A 17,931-nucleotide genomic window follows, 5' to 3' on the forward strand; every position below is an offset into this window, starting at 1 on the left:
AAACATACAAGGAATCCAGATTGGTAAAGAAGAAGTTAAACTGTCACTATTTGCAGATGACATGATACTGTACATAAAAAACCCTAAAGACTCCACCCCAAAACTACTAGAACTGATATCAGAATACAGCAAAGTTGCAGGATACAAAATCAACACACAGAAATCTGTGGCTTTCCTATACACGAAAAATGAACCAACAGAAAGAGAAATCAGGAAAGCAACTCCATTCACAATTGCATTAAAAAAAAAAAAAACCTAGGAATAAACCTAACCAAAGAAGTGAAAGACTTATACTCTGAAAACTACAAGTCACTTTTAAGAGAAATTAAAGGGGACACTAACAGATGGAAACTCATCCCATGCTCGTGGCTAGGAAGAATTAATATCATCAAAATGGCCGTCCTGCCCAAAGCAATACACAGATTTGATGCAATCCCTATGAAACTACCAGCAACATTCTTCAATGAACTAGAACAAATAATTCAAAAATTCATATGGAAACACCAAAAACCCCGAATAGCCAAAGCAATCCTGAGAAAGAAGAATAAAGTAGGGGGGATCTCACTCCCCAACTTCAAGCTCTACTATAAAGCCATAGTAATCAAGACAATTTGGTACTGGCACAAGAGCAGAGCCACAGACCAATGGAACAGACTAGAGAATCCAGACATTAACCCAGACATATATGGTCAATTAATATTTGATAAAGGAGCCATGGACATACAATGGCGAAATGACAGTCTCTTCAACAGATGGTGCTGGCAAAACTGGACAGCTACATGTAGGAGAATGAAACTGGACCATTGTCTAACCCCATATACAAAAGTAAACTCAAAATGGATCAAAGACCTGAATGTAAGTCATGAAACCATTAAACTCTTGGAAGAAAACATAGGCAAAAACCTCTTAGACATAAACATGAGTGACTCTTCTTGAACATATCTCCCCGGGCAAGGAAAACAACAGCAAAAATGAACAAGTGGGACTATATTAAGCTGAAAAATTTCTGTACAGCAAAAGACACCATCAATAGAACAAAAAGGAACCCTACAGTATGGGAGAATATATTTGAAAATGACACATCCAATAAAGGCTTGACGTGCAGAATATATAAAGAGCTCACATGCCTCAACAAACAAAAAACAAATAACCCAATTAAAAAAATGGGCAGAGGAACTGAACAGACAGTTCTCCAAAAAAGAAATACAGATGGCCAACAGACACATGAAAAGATGCTCCACATTGCTAATTATCAGAGAAATGCAAATTAAAACTACAATGAGGTATCACCTCACACCAGTAAGGATGGCTGCCATCCAAAAGACAGAGAACAACAAATGTTGGCGAGGCTGTGGAGAAAGGGGAACCCTCCTACACTGCTGGTGGGAATGTAGATTAGTTCAACCATTGTGGAAAGCAGTATGGAGGTACATCAAAATGCTCAAAACAGACCTACCATTTGACCCAGGAATTGCACTCCTAGGAATTTACCCTAAGAATGCAGCAATCAAGTATGAGAAAGATCAGTGCACCCCTATGTTTATCGCAGCACTATTTACAATAACCAAGAATTGGAAGCAACCTAAATGTCCATCGATAGATGAATGGATAAAGAAGATGTGGTACATATACACAATGGAATACTACTCAGCCATAAGAAAAGGGCAAATCCAACCATTTGCAGCAACATGGATGGAGCTGGAGGGTATTATGCTCAGTGAAACAAGCCAAGCAGAGAAAGAGAAATACCAGATGATTTCACTTATCTGTGGAATATAAGAACAAAGGAAAAACTGAAGGAACAAAACAGCAGCAGAATCACAGAACTCAAGAATGGACTAAAATGTACCAAAGGGAAAGGGACTGGGGAGGATGGGTGGGTAGGGAGGGATAAGGGGGGGGAGAAGTAGGGGGGTATTAAGATTAGCATGCATGGGGGGGGTAGGAGAAAAGGGAGGGCTGTACAACACAGAGAAGGCAAGTAGTGATTCTACAACATTTTGCTATGCTGATGGACAGTGACTGTAAAGGGGTTTATAGGGGGGACCTGGTATAGGGGAGAGCCTAGTAAACATAATATTTGTCATGTAAGTGCAGATTAGTGATACTTAAAAAAAAAAAAAGGGCAGTTCCTGTGTGGTAACCTCCAGTGAGTTCTACACAAGAGTATAAAGGGCATATAAAAGTGTAGGCAAAGGGTCTGTTTGTGTTTATACAGAGGACCAAAGCCTAATTGGGCTACCCCAAAAATGAACTAAGATATGATATGAAAAAGAACTTCCAACATCAGCACTCTCTGGAAGACTCATCCCAGAAGATGATCATCAAAAAACCCCAACAAAGATCCACGCACTGCTACAGCTGTAGATGCACTCATCCCACCCGTTCCTGGACTTGCCATGGGAATGAGGAAGCAGATATCTAAGCTGGCCTGTGCATACAGTAAAACAACAAATTTGACTGGATCTATACTGTTGGAACTCAATCAAGAATTAGGAGAAGTGCAAATTGTAGCACTCCAAAATCTTACAACTACAGACTATTTACTGTTAAAAGAACATAAGGGATGTGAACATTCCCCAGGAATGGGTTGTTTTAATTTGTCTGATTTCTCTCAGACTGTTCAAGTTCAGTTGGACAATATCCACCATATCATAGATAAGTTTTCACAAATGCCTAAGGTGCCTAACTGGTTTTCTTGGTTTCACTGGAGATGGCTGGTAATTACAGGTATGCTTTGGTTACATAACTGTACTCCTATTATGTTAATGTGTGTGCACAATTTAGGTAGTAGCTTAAAACCTATACATGCTGAAGTTAATCTACAAGAAGATATGTCAAAGAAATAATCAATCTTCCCATGTTTTCTTCCATCTGCTACTTCTATAGCTTTTCTTCTTCCTTCCTAATTACAACCTTTAAATAGAATTCGTGCCTCATATCAAATTTACCGAGTATCATAATTCTTCCAAGTGGTAAAGATACCTCAGGACAAATGCTGGGCATAGAAACTACAGGGCATAAATATGCAAAGAAATAAAAAGCTAACCATTTCAAACAATAAGGCTTCTCTCTCACTTACCAACTTTACATTTCCCTGTATGGCCCCAGAAGATGACTGGTTAGCCAGAGACGGGCAAGATTCCTCAAGGGAGGAACAACCTAAGACAGGCACAGTCGCAGGGGGGTCATCAGGTGAGAAATTGGGGATCAGCAGAGGTGAGGCTTAGAACCTCACCCCCCCGTTCTGAGAGAAATCTTCTGCATACGTGGATGTTTTATTGCCCTTGTCTAGCTTGGATTAACACATAGTCTACAGGCACACACCTGATCATCTACATTTGCTCTCTTACAACACTAAACTATGTTTTCTCCTTTATCTTGTATCTACCTACCACTTCAGCATTTTATTAAAAATAATAATAATAAAGAGAGAAATGTGGTATCCACATATAAATCAAGTATAAAAATCAAATGAGTATTCATATTTGAACTGACTGTTTATAGTTCATAATGCATGAGCAAAACCGAAGGTTTCTGTGATGGCTGCCCTTGTACTGTTCACCATGTAAGAACTTATTCACTATGTAAGAATTTGTTCTCCATGTAAGAACTTGTTTGTTATGCCTCAGAAGATTGGAGACTGATGAAAATTAGGCTTGGGGTGGATTAATGATTGTGCATTGAGCATTGACTCCCGTATACAGAATTTTATTGTTGTTAACAACCATTTGATCAATAAATATGAGAGATGCCCTCACAAAAAAAAAGTATACACTTCCAATGGTAAAATAATAAGTAACCGTGACGTAGTGAATATAGTCAAGATATTGTAACAGCTTGGTATGGTGATAGCTGGTACCTAGAATTGTCATGTATATAAATGTTGAATCACTATGTTGTACACCTGAAACTAATGTAATGTAATACCGTGTGTCAACTACCCTTCAATAAAAAAATAATTATCTACAAAAAAAAAAAAAAAAGACTTTTTAACTCAAGATTGGCATTTGCCAAACAAACTGTAGGATACACAGAAACGCCACTGATTCTATATATCAGCTCAAGAGGCAGATTCCATAGAAGCCTAAGCATGAGCTCCATGTGATTCTGATGCAGGTGGTTCAGGGTCCACACTTTGGGTAAAATGTTATGAAGAGGAAAATGAGCAACAAGCAAATATTTGTTGATGCACTGATTGACTCATCGGGGACACTAGCTCTCACCTGCAGAGAAGACTGAAAGTAGGCATCATTTTATCCCTGTAGTAATCAGGAAATCTCTCCATATGTCTAATTGCATCCTTGCCTACAAAACCAAAGCCTGTTCCTCTTAGTAAAAATGAGGACAAGTGATCAGCAGTCCTATAATAAAAACACTTCAGGTATTTGCAGAGAGCAGTCATGTCATCCTTTAGTCATCTCATGTTTTCACAAGACAGTTCTTTTACTTGCTGTAATTTCAAGTCACTACTAAGACTCAATAAATGACCTCTAGTGAATAAAGTTCTGATAAAACAGGAGTAAGGATCAAAGAATATCAAAGAATATGGGACTTCAGAAATTTTCTAACATATATTTCTCATTTGAAAGATGAGCAAATTAAGACCTAGAGGTCACATCACCCATCGGTGACAGGATAGGAAGTTAGACTGCTGGTTTCCTACATTCTGTGTCAGTATTGTTATTGCCACATGGCATGGATTCTAATTCATTTTAAGCCGACAAACACCTACCCTTTTCCTAGGCATAGTGCCAGGCACTGTTGGAAATGGGGAGGTGCATTTCCGTCCCTGCATTGAAGAAGATCACTGTCCGGAGGAGAAAACATAAAGCTAATAATTGGCAAACAACTCAACAATTGTGTAGTAGGCTTTAGTGTCCCTATTCCACTAAAGTGGAAATTGAGGACCAGAGTGGTTGAGTAACTTGCCCAAGATCTAATAGTATCTGAAAAAACAATAAATATGATCTCTTAATTTATTTAATCAGCAAATGTTTATGGCAGACTTACTTAGGTTTATGTGCCAGTCCTGTGCTAGACATTGGTTATATAATGATGGAGGGGGCCTCTACCATGCTAGCATAGTAAGTCAAGCCTGGAGCACAAGGTCTGGAGATCTTTTCCTCCCTATCCATCTTTAAGCAAAGATCACCTTGGCTTGCAGTCTTCCTGGGAATTTCAAAAGGGAAATAAAGCAAAGATTCTTTCTTACATAACAAAAGTGAAGACATAATCCATAGAAAGTCAAATCAATCTTTTGTTACTCTCAGGAAGCTCAACTGCTGAGGACCCCAAAGATGGATGGCCCATCTTGAGGCTGTAATTAAATTTGCCACAATTATGTTCCCATCAGTCAAATGCTGGGGTGATGAAAGAAGGAGACACATCCTGGTTGCCCCACTGGCGTTAAATGTTGAATTATCTTAAAGTTGATAGTTCCCTAGATTCCTTGACCTTTAAATGCCGAACACTACATGCCTGTTGAATCTTAATCAATTTATTTTTTTCAACTGGAAATGTCAGACTTCTGTGTAGAATTACTCGGCGCTGCTGATGTGACAAAGACTCAAAGTTCAGTGTCTGAAGTCATGCAACAGCAGAGGCACCAGCATGCATCAGGAGACGTAATTTACAGGCGGCCAAATAAGGAAGTGAGAAAACATATATTTTTCATTATCTTTCATTTAGAGGTTCTGGGACCTGAATTTATTTTGTCTCAGCATGAATAAAACTAGCTAGGATTGCTAATGACATGGACCACGTCACTAAGAAAGCAGAAGAGGGGAGGTGGTTTCTTATTTATAAAGTGCCTACAAAGTGTCTGAAAATGTAGTGTCATTTAAATCCTCACTCAAACTTGTGATATGGTAAACAAGTTATGATTCCTATGTTATGGAGGATGAAATTGAGGAAAATAGTTACTGTAAGCCTTGTGACAGGGCACTGTTTAAACTGTGGGTTTGCTGACTCCAAAAAACTCATGTTCTTGCCATTCCACCAGCTGCCCGGCACCGAGTCAATGTCCCTTAACCCATTTCCTAGAATGAGAGTCAGTATGTAAATTTGTGTAAGCTGAGCAACTGGCTTGTTCCCGTCACCCAATTTCCATCTGCTCTTGGCTTAACTGTCTCAGAGACTTTGCATTTGTGTGTTTTTATATTCAGATAAATAACTTCTATAGTATTTGTCTTCTGTGAAGAAACAAAATTATGTCGAGCAGGTTCTCTACCCTGTGGTCATCAAATTGACCACCAGGAAAGTGTCTGGCACACAGTAGGTGCTCAATAAATGTTTCCTGAATTTGTCTCTCTTTTTTTTTTTATTGTCTCTGTTTTGCTCTCTCCCTCTTTTTCTTTCTCTCTTTCCTCATATATATCCTAGCATTTAGCTCAAGGTTAAGAAAATGCCAAACCAATCTTAGAAATTCATGGGTCTCCCCTTTCACTGATCCACTGCTGTCTCCTTGGCTGGCTAAATAAAGCTAACATTTAAGTCACAGAACAGGCCCCTGAGGTAATATGGAGAAGTGGGACTTCACTAATCACTGACTAGTTTTACCTTTCATAAAAGGCTGTGGGGGCAAGCCCACAAGTCCAGAGGCCCACATCCCTCCCCGATGCCCACTTTCTGTCTAGAGAACTATCCGTCAGGCAGGCTCAGCAGACTGTACATTCATGGGCAGGAGTGGACTTGCCCAGGGCTGTCACTGCATCCCATCTCCATCTCCCCACAGAAGGAGGTGCTAAAAGCTTATTCAAGCAGCTAACAGCAGACAGGCTCAGAACCCAGAGCTGACTTTTCCATCAACTGGTCCCCTGGGTGGCTGAGCAGATAACATAAACGTGTACACTGGCCCAAGAGAATTAGCGTAGATGTTCTCCGGGAAAGAGGCAGCTATTACTTAGCTACAGCAGATTGTGCACAGAGGAGAAGAAGGCCCAGGGCTGCTATAGCTTCCATATTTTCAAAAGGATTCTGATATCAAATAAATATGTGAAGTCTGTCAATCTTAATGTTTCACACGTTCTAAAATTAGGTGTGTGGCTGTGGAAATCTCTCTTCTTTAGTCCTGCAATTCCCTGTAAGTCTGTTTTCTGGTCCTTGGATTTTCTTCATGCTGTCCCCTCTAACCTAGAGTTCACGGCCCTTTGTCCCCATCCGTCCACACTCTAAGGTGACATTTCTTCCACAGAGGATCTCCCCAGCTGTAACTGAGCTTTCTTTCCTATGAGCTCCCATGAACATGTTTCCTGGAATTCAATCAAATACGATACTTTATAGACTTTTGAATTCCTTGGATCTTACCTAATTTTCATTCCCCCTTCTTATATCATCTAATACTCAATAACTATCTGTTGAAATACAAATTGAGTGAAAATGAATAAATGAATGAATGAATGAATGAACTAATAAGCAAATGAGAGTGTGGTAGGATAGCGCATGGGTCTTGGAGACAAGCTTTGGTCTTTGGGTTCAAATTCTAGATCTGCTACTTATTAACCTTGTGATCTTGGAAACCCTACTCTAGTTGCCTGTAAAAGAAAGGAAAAGAAGTCTATATTGCAAGGTTGTAGTGATAATTAATGAAAATGAGGTTCAGAGCCGGGACCTTTGTTTTTATTTCTCCTATTGCAGTGTTGTTTAAACACTGGTTGATCATAAGACTCCCTGAGCCATTTGTTGTTAATCATCCTGATTCCAGGGTCCACACAAGGCTAATTGAATCAACACCTGCAGGGAAAGAGCCTAGGGATGCGCATCCTTCTAACTAGGAGAACTTGGAAAACAAAGCACACTTATTGTTTCGATTTCTGTATCTCCTAGAGCAGCCTTTTGAATATCTCAAGGTATCTCAACCTGTTGTGGTTACCCTTAGTGCTAATATTTAAATAAAAATCAAACAAATCCTCATTCTTTTCCTTAGTCTGATTATTTCCTAAGTCTCATTCTTTTTACCTCTGTCCCAGGTAAAAACAGGCATTGAGGATTTAACATAGGAGTCTTTACTTTGAAAGTTATTTTTTAAATGCTATTTCCTAATTTCTTAGGATCCCATTAAAACTTTAGCAGCATAAGGGCAGGGATTTTATCTGTTTTGTTTTTTGCTGTATCACCAGAGCTTAGAATAGTGCCCTAAACATAGGTGCTCAATAAATGTTTTCTGAATTAGGATCAGATAACTCAGTTCACAGCACATACGCTTCAAGAATAGGTTCACAGTTTGGATATCAAATGGTTCCTCAACTTCAACTCTCACTCCTAAACAGGAGTTGTACCATGCAAAGGACATTTCACTTCCCAGCTCAAAACCCCAAGAGTTGAAACTTTAAAAGGACAGTTGATGGTTCTATTGTCTCCTATGTTCTCATTAGCCACTTCATGCTCTGGTCTGCCTGAGCACATGCCTTCAGGACGTACAGGACCAAGAGATGGATGAAATGTTGGAATGTAAGTATTAGTGTGGCCATTCATTGTGGCAGACGCTGAGGAAAGTTCCTGATGAAAAACAGGTATGCAATCCTGAATTTGTCTTTGTTAAGTCTATATGATAAGTAGACAAAGAGATGACTTATTTACTCTACTGGTCAGAACCAAAACCCAATGATTATAAACTGGGAAAATAAAAAACATTTTGTGTTGAATATATGTGTGTGTTTATATAATCCAGGACAACAATAATGTGATAATCAGGAATTATAATTATCGTTATAATTAAATGAGGAATTATCTATAATTTTACAATGTCATCAAAAAGAATTAAGTATACAGTGAAAGTCAAATGTCCTTTGCCAAAGGAAGAGGAGGCAAGATAAGGATTAGCTACTGGTGGCCAAGATATAAAAAGTCATAAATAAATAATAAAATAACATATAAATGGACTAATACATAACTAATAAATAACATGAGCAAATATTTCAGGATTGGGAAATACTAAATATATAACTGAATGGTATCATAGGGAAAGATAATTTAGAATTTCGTAGTTATTTGAAATCAAATAACTTCAATTAATTTTCCCTGTTCCAGTATGATTTTTTTGGTAGAATGAATTTATTTTTCTATTTTTTTTCCTCCTCTCTTTTAATAGAATCATACACCTGGGCCCCTTTTCCATGTGGCTTTGATGTGCCTCCATGAGAGTAGGTGGAGTATATATCATCTCCACCACAACCCTAGGTCTACTCACTTTGGGCTTGGCCATCTGGCTTACTTTGGCTAATGATAGGGCAGCAGATGTGCCAGGGAGAGAGGCTTTGAATATGCTTGATTGGTCTGTGTTGGTCTCTTGCGTTTGTGCCACCCACCATGAGAAGACCATGCCCTGGATAGCCTCTCGGCTCAGAATGATTCACCTGTGTTATGCACAACACACAGTGGGTGGCAGAGCATCCCCGCAACCCGCTTTGCAAGCAACCCATAAACTAGTGAGTGAGTCAGGATCATAAATGATTTTGCTATAAAACCACCAAAATTTTATGTAACATCATCACAGCAATATATTGCTACTATAGTCCTCAAAACCTGTTGCTTTTGGTGATGACTATGATTGTTCAAGGAGACATCCACTTCACCTGAATTGCTCCAGCCCCTTGCATTCATGGAACTTGGACTGTAGGAAGCAATGTGTTCACAACATCTCGGGTAGAACCTCATGGAGCTCTTTGTGACAGACTGGGTGGTATGTATACAGACACCAAGAGCCATGAACTTTTTATCTTAATCATACTTGGTTTGACCTTGAACACAAACTTTAAATTAAAGTAGGGCCATATGACATTTTTCAATTATGGAAGAAATCTTTATTGGTAAGGAAAGGCTAGATTATATTCCAGTTATAACAAACACAAAATCTCAGTGGGTTAGCAAAACTTAGGTATATTTCTCACTCATGCAAAGTCCATGTCACTCTCCAGACCAAATATCCTCAGTGATACAGGCCAATGGAGGCTCCACCATACTAAAGCTCTGCCATCTGGAACATTCGGCCTCCATGGTCAATGTGGCAGATAAAGGATGTGCAAAAGTGTCTTATATTGGCCTTTAAATATTTATTCTCAGAGATGACACAGCACTTCCTCTCACAACCCACTGACCAGAATCAGACACATGGTCCTATCTGACTAACTATAAGGCACTAAGGAAATGTAAAGTCATCCTGTGCCTGGAAAGACAGTGGAACCAGATGCAGGTAGGTTCTGGAAATGTCAACCACAAAGTCATTTTGTTCTATTTCATTAAATGGAGAAGGTATTTGGTGGGTTGTCAATGTGCCAATGATAATTACTGTGTCAGACATGATCCATGACAAACTTTATCTGATTGGTGTGTGAACACAATTCCTAAAAAGTATCCTGGAGTATACCTAGTGACATATGTATTTAATGTGAGTACCCCTATTAACCTGAAAGAATATTCAGTGGTGCTGTGAGTGGTGGAAGCCTCTAATAAATTACTTTCTGTACCTAGGTCTGGGGTAATGAGCCTGTCTGATATAATTGGAGTCTCATGTGGAGAAGTGCATGACCTTACGAGCCCTTTTGGGAGTAGAACTGTGAAGGATATGAGGTAAAAGGACAGAGCATTTTAAGTTTCCCCATAGACCTAAATGGCTTTGGGGTAGATGAAACCTCTGAATTGCTCTGAAGCCATCCAAGTACTAAAAATTCCATACAACAGATAGCTGTGTTAAACTGAAATAAGACACCATGTAGACATGCAGGACTCCTGGGGGAAACAAGCGACTCTGTTCTAGAGGTCATGGCTGCCAGGAGTGGGGGCTGGTCACGGGAATTTGTAAGCATGGCTCACAGCGCATGATCCAGGCAACGTATACCTGCTATGTAATGAGCTAGACTCTCCAATAAGACATCAGTGCTCACAGTACTGAAATTGTGAATTGGGCAAGATAACCACGGGGGTAATAAAACTATTTTATAGGCTTATAAAAATAGAAAGCAGTGTTTCAAAATGAGTCATGTTCTATAATTTGTAGGTCCATATAGGAAGAAAAATTGGTAATGGTTATGGAGTTAATATGAGAGAACTAGATGAAACCCATACCTTTATGTCTTGGGTCTGCTTGTATTTATAACATCTCTGTTGGGTATACATTGTAAGATCCGCCTAGGAAGCAACGTTGTCCACACATGACTCCCAGAAGTACCATTTCACTTTTGTTCTTCCAAGCAATTGTGTTCAATTTGTAACTACCTCCAAACATCCATACCTCCTGAGTTTAAACTGCTGGATCACAAAATTCCATTTTTCCAGCTCCTAGAGTCCTAGAGACCTGTTCGTTGCAATTTCTATAAAACTATCTGTTTTTACTCTAAGGAACAGTGGTGATTAGTGGTGTTTCTACTACTGGATTGAGAAACTGTGTGTATCTGGGTAAATGAAGTGATAGATGCTTCTTTTAGTGCTCTTGGGAAGGGTACTGTCTTCAAGGATATAGAATCCCTAACTTAGCACTTCTTTATTAGCTGAGGGTAAATGGTGTTCCTCAGGAGTCTATAATATTTGGGTCAAATTTTTTTAGGGCTAGGAGTATCATTCTTGAACACAACATTCTGGGGGTGATTTAGAACTTACCTCATTCTTATGTCATCTTATATGAAGTTGAATACATATGAACCCAACACTATAAACACACACACATACACACATAAATATATGCATAATATACACACAGACACACACATACACACACATTGATTGTTGTTACTTTAGTGGCCCTACCATTCCATGAAATACCCATTTCCTTGTCAAATTTACCATGGATTCTGGCCAAATGCAAAGATTTCTATGTTTTGAAGAGTACAACATTCCAAGTACTAAGAAAAACTGATAAAAGGTGTTAGAAACTCTTGGAAAATGCTTCCCTGAAATCCTACGCATTTTGGCCATTTTCATGACTACAATCATTCTTTCATCTGGGAAGATGAGAATGGACTTGATATATTATTCCCTGGAGAACACAAGAAACAAGGTGTGAGCCCTTCAGATCTCAAGGAGATTTGCTATAAATTACCATAAAAATAGAGAATAAATATTGAGATATTCTGCAGTCTTTTTGTCTGACATCATGATATGATAAATGTTTCATGCTTATTACATTGTCTAACTCTTAAGAGTAAATAGAGAAATTTGACCTACTTTTCAATATTTTTGCTAGAGAAAAGATGAGGGAGCACCACAGGCAAAAGGAAAAGTTGTAAGTAGATATTACTACTTTTAGATATTCTGATAATAAGGGAGAGAGGCAAGTGTCCTCTGTCTTCTAAAACATCCACTTGCTGCCTTATAAAAAGAGTCAAGTACACTTTTGCTGAGCCCTAGAATACTAGCATTGCCCCTAGTGTTCATGGAGTTTTTCCATTTCCTCCTGGACACATTCTGCTCTTATTCCTTGCATTTAAATTATGTATCTCATTCCCATCTTACCTCTTGAAGATGTTCCTTTCTATCATTAAATCATGGGGTTCAGACACTTTCCTTGAAGTACTCAGTAGACACTCACAAAGAGAGTTGAGGTCCTGATGGAACTTAAATCACAGCATTGGTAACCTAAAACTGAAAGTGACAAAATAAAATGTTTTAATTTGTGGGGCTCATAGCCTCCTTCTTCACTTTCATTTCTTTCTTTCTGATGTTTTCTCCCCAGTGGAGAAGAGAGAGGTGTTGTTTATCCATCTCTCCCAAACCAAAATATATACTCTGTAAATTTAACCATTCCAGGTCATCAGAATCCCTTGGCCATTATATCACCTGATGTTTATGGTTGGTTTTCTCTTCCTCAGACCCAAGCACCCTAGGTCTTCCTTCCCTCCCAAGATCTATCCCATCTCCAAGAGTGCGTGCTTGTGCACATACATGTACATGCGCACACATCTCTTCTCCTTACCTGATAATTAATTCTAATTCTTTTCATCTGTTTTTCTTGGATTTACCCAGGAAACTCAAAATCCCTCCCATTTGTTTTTAAATGTTTTTTGTGTGGTAAAATACACATCAAATATCATTTTAACCTTTCATATGTGCATATAGCTCAGTGACATTAAATACATTCACAATGTTGGCTAACTGCCAACATTATCTATACCCAAAACTTTTCCATCATTCTCAACAAATACTCTGTACCCAGTAAACAATAACACCTCCTTCCCCCAACCCTGGTGACCTTTATTCCACTTTCTGTCTCTGTGAATTTGCCTATTTTAAGTACCTCATGTAAGTGAAATCATACAATATTCATCTGTCTGTGTCCATCTTTATCTCACTATGCACACGACTTTGAAGGCCCACCCATGTTTTAGCATACATCAACATTTCATTCCATTTCTTATATTCAACAATATTTCACTGTATTTATTTACCACATTTTGTTCATCTATTTATCTGTTCATGAGCACCAGAGCTCTTTCTACCTTTTGGTTACTGTGAATACTGATGCAATGAAAATCAATGTACAAATATCTGTTTGAGATTTTTAAATCTGTGTTAGCTCTTAAGGTTAGGTCTTTAACTATTTTGAGTTAATTTGTGTATATATGTAAAGTTAGAATTCAACTTCATTTTTTTGCATGTGGTTGTCTGGTTGAAAAGAAAAGATTGTCCCCAGCACATCCACTTTATATTGTTAGTAGAAGTAAATAAAGAATCTATCCATTTTCCTTAGAGAGACAGGATCAGGCTATCCTAGAAGTAGCTTCAGACGGTCATGACTTTTTGAGTGGGGATGACCCGCTGTAAGTTCCATGAAGAAAGGAACTGTTTCTGTCAAGGTCACTACTGTAACCTCAGCTTCTAGAATCCTGCCTGGTATATCTGAGGCTCTCAAATATTTGCTAGAAAAAAGGAATGAATAAATCATCTATCCTTTGTATTCTAAAAGGGTAAGGAGAATGTGAAGATTCGGTTAGCTAGTCATGAAGTTTAAGTTTCTGCTGACACTGGGTAATGGAGATATTTCTGGGGAAACTGGGCCTCCCTAAATCTCCTCAAAGACCCTAGAATGTACCATCATGTAGCATAATGACCATATCTACTGGTTTCTATGGCTCTTTCCATCAGAGGATGTATCTATGAAGGCAGCAACCATTCTCTGTGCTCCCACCTGAAGGTCTGGGCCTGCACTCATCCCTTGGCTCAGGATACGCTTTTCATGTCCCAAACACAGTCACCCATACCCCCCGCATACAAAACTGAGTGTACACACAACACAGACATGCACACAGGTACTTTGCCTAGCTAACTGCTTGTCATTTTGAGTATCTCAGCTCAATATCACTTCCTCACCAATAGCTTCTCTGTCCCTACTCCAGCTAGGTCAGTCCACTGGTTAGATTACTCTTACCACACCCCACACATATCAATATAGGCAACTGTGTACTAGTGATGTTATTTGATAAATGTTCCTTTTCCCAGACTGGTATAAGCCTATTACACAGCTATGTACTTACTAGGGTCTCAAAAATTTCCCAGTGAACAACCAAGAGGAGACACCTCAAATATGGTAACTGTCATTCTCCTGAGTGAATCATTAAGTAGATCTAAAGCTGACACTAAAACAGTGAGTTGAACTGGTAGGCAAAACCACAGGGCAACAGTCATGCACACAATGATGACAACAACTCAAGAGAAAAGCTTTTCACCAGGTGCTTGCCTTAGTCATCACAAGTGCCATTCACATTTGAAAATGAGTTTGGCTGAGGACTATTGTTTTTCTCCTTGCTCTGCTCCAGGCTGTGTGCTGAGACACCAGCTCTCAGTGGAAGAACAACGTGCTCCAGTTCTGCCTGGTCTTGGTTTACCTCAAGCTCACACATGCCTGCCTGTTGTTAAAGGGAAAGACATTAGTAACAAGAACAGAAGCAAGAGAGTTGAGAGACCTTGCTCATTTTGTGAAACAGAACATTTGGAGGGGATTTTCAAAAGGCAAATGAGCACAGCAAAGATCTCTGAAGCACTGGTAGGGACCCTCTCCTCAGGAGTGGCGGAGCAGGCAGCCCCTCAGTCCCCTGCTTCCTAGGTGGGTAATGTGGGAGAGAGAACAGCTCTGTCCACTGTGGCCCAAGAGGCCATAAGACAGAGTTTCCAGAGGACAGAGTCAGAAAGAGGACTCCAAACAGTCTGACCCATCCTGTTCCAGGATGGCAGCTGGAGATGTGCAATCAGATGCAGTTGAGCCCAGAGTCCCCAACTCAGGTCCCTGACACTGGGTGGGCACAATCTAGTAGGCTGGGGCAACTGGGAGCAGGTTAACAGAACACTAGAAGGTGATGAACGAGTAAGTTACTCATAAATAGAAGGTGGTGATAATCAGGCCAAAGGTTATGTTGGGATAGACATTCAGTCTCTCTAATGATGCCTATGAAATCCCTTCCTGCCACTAGACACGCTTTGCTCTTCCATGGTCTTCCAGCAAACTCTTCTCCAATTTCAGCCCACATGCTTTTTCCTTCTTATCCTGCTTCAGCATCACAACGCCCCTGAACAGTCTTCCTTATTATAAGAGAATGCATGTGTGGAGTGGAGTAAAAAAAAGTGACAAATTAAAAAATGTTGTGATGGTTATGGGAGAGGAAAGGATTAGGGACATTGTGGGGACTTCTATCTCATCACTCAGCATACGCTCTAAGAAAGAGTCACATTTTAAAGGGATGTGGAGGGGGCTTCTTCCATTTCCACCAATTTTTATTTGCAAAAATTTCTAACCCTCAGAGAACCCGAAACAATAACATAATGAATACATGTATACCTTTCATTTAGATTCACAATTGCTAGCCTTTTGCCACATTTGCTTTATCTGCATATACATGTACACACACACACACACAGCCTTTTTGTTTTAAATTTTTTGACAGTAACTTGCAGGCATTGTAATATTTCAACCCTAAATACTGTAGAATATATCTATAGAGCACAAGGACTTTGTCTTAACAGAACTATGCTACTGTTATCACACCCAAGACATGTAACACTGATGCGGCAATGGCTTAACGTGTCATCCATATTCAAATTACACCAAGTGCTCCCCAAATATACTTCATAGCTCTCTGAAAGAAAATCCAGGCTTCGACTAGGGTCTGTCATTGCATTTGGTTTTAGGTTTCCTTATTGTCCTTTTTATGCAAAACCCTACTCCTTTATTCATGTATATATGTATGTTTGTTTGTTTACTTTTATTCATGAGCAATTTTTTGAAAGTCCAGGCTAGCTGTCTTGCAGAATTTACCCAAATTTTGGATTTTTCTGTTTCTTTTTATGAACAGATTCAAGTTAAACATTTTTGGCAAGATATTGTATAATTGACTTAGAGTCACATCAGGAGGCACAGAATGCCAGTTTATCCCATTATTGTTGCTAAATTTGCTCATTTGGTTAAGGTGGTAGCCACTGGGGTGTCTCCATTACAAACAATCACTTTCCTTAATTAAGGAGTGATCTGTGGGATGACAGTTTGAAAGCCCACGAACATTCTGTTTTTCAAAAACTTTTAACCCAGTGGTTTAAACTTCTGTTGTTGAACCTTCATTGAACCAGTTATTTACTGATGATTACTAAATGGTGACCTTCTATTCTATCATTTCAATGATATGTATTAGCATTTTTCTGTAAAGAACTCTCCCTTTTCTTTCAAGGGGAGAGGTATAGATTGTATCTTTTAAGACCCAAAAGTGCATAGAAATAAAGAGCACACCCTGCTTAAAATGCTCCACATGTGGTTAGATGCTTTCCTTTATGGCTGGTGTTCTTTGATGTACATGTCTCAAGCTCTCCAAGATCTTTGGATGCTCCAACATCACAGATGCCTCCTTCTTCCTGGCTCTCTGAGCAGGAAAAATCACCTATATTGCATGAGGAATTTAGATAATCTACCCAGGACTCAAAAGTATAGCAACACTCTTGTAAACTGTGCACATGTAATTCCTCTTTAGGGATGAGGCTAACCCAGCAGGGACCAGTCTGTGGTGGAAGTAGGCTGAGAGATATCAAGGTCAGGATAGGGACAGTTGTAGTCAGGGAGATGCATTAAGTATTGTCAAGTCCATAAAAGTCTAACTCCCTGGAGTAGAGACTGAGTAGGGCCAGAGGAAGAAAGGGGAATGAGCATGAGATGAAGGTCCCAATGTATGTCGGAGACAGGTGGGGAAGGGGGGCACTGGGGCTCCCTTATCTACTTCAGAACCCTTTGAACTTACTGTGGACTTAACGCACATCCAGCTTCCCTCTTCCCTCACACTGCCGTGTGAGCCCAGACTGGGCTAACTGAGTCCAACGCCTGATGGGGGCACCGTGGCTGTCTACGACGACACTCCTGCATCTCCACCTCCTCACCTGGTCTCTGCAGCTCGTTTCCACAGAGATGCAGTCGTATCCAGTGTCAGCAACAAGGCTGGCATGTACTCTCTTCACCTCTACCTGGCAAGGAATTCCCTGTAGAGATTAGAACAGGGGGAAGTGAGTGCATGTGTGTGGGTGTGGGGCATGGTGGCAGAGAGCAGAGGGTAGAGACAAGTGTGTTTAAATCAGCAGAACAATCAGTAATAGGTAGGAGCAATTTTGAGATTAAGGCGTTGGGTTGTATTTTATTTTATTTTTGATAAAAAGAAACGATCTCTCTCTGATGAGGAAGTCGTGCTGCACTATTGTTGTAATCTCACCTCCAGTCACAGAGTTTCGCACTGTTTCATTTCTGACCCACTTTCTTCATCTCCTTCCCTTGTTTCCTTCAAGAGCAGTTCCAGCTCCCAGCCCCAGCCAGTACCTTGCTTAAATTGCTTTAATCTCCAAATGCTTCTTATATTGATTTTAAACACTTAAGCTGCCAATCAACTCCTCTCTTTGTGCCACAGCCTAGGGCAGAGAGATTTAAACAACAAACAAATAAGGCTGGGGCTAGGAAGTTGGTTAGAATTTCCAAAT

The 17,931-nt window shown here is 39.7% G+C and overlaps 1 long non-coding RNA gene across 1 annotated transcript in view; it reads right to left on the minus strand.

The window, feature by feature from the left end:
- LOC130683032 (uncharacterized) overlaps positions 1 to 12,653 on the minus strand; it is a 107,496-nt gene extending 94,843 nt beyond the window's left edge. The window contains exon 1 of the long non-coding RNA XR_008996612.1: positions 12,448 to 12,653. This is a non-coding gene — a long non-coding RNA (uncharacterized LOC130683032). The remainder of the gene's footprint in view (positions 1 to 12,447) is intronic.
- Between the last annotated feature and the right edge of the window lie 5,278 nt (positions 12,654 to 17,931).

Source organism: Manis pentadactyla, chromosome 3, assembly GCF_030020395.1.
Source record: "Manis pentadactyla isolate mManPen7 chromosome 3, mManPen7.hap1, whole genome shotgun sequence".
NCBI classification, from domain to species: domain Eukaryota; kingdom Metazoa; phylum Chordata; class Mammalia; order Pholidota; family Manidae; genus Manis; species Manis pentadactyla.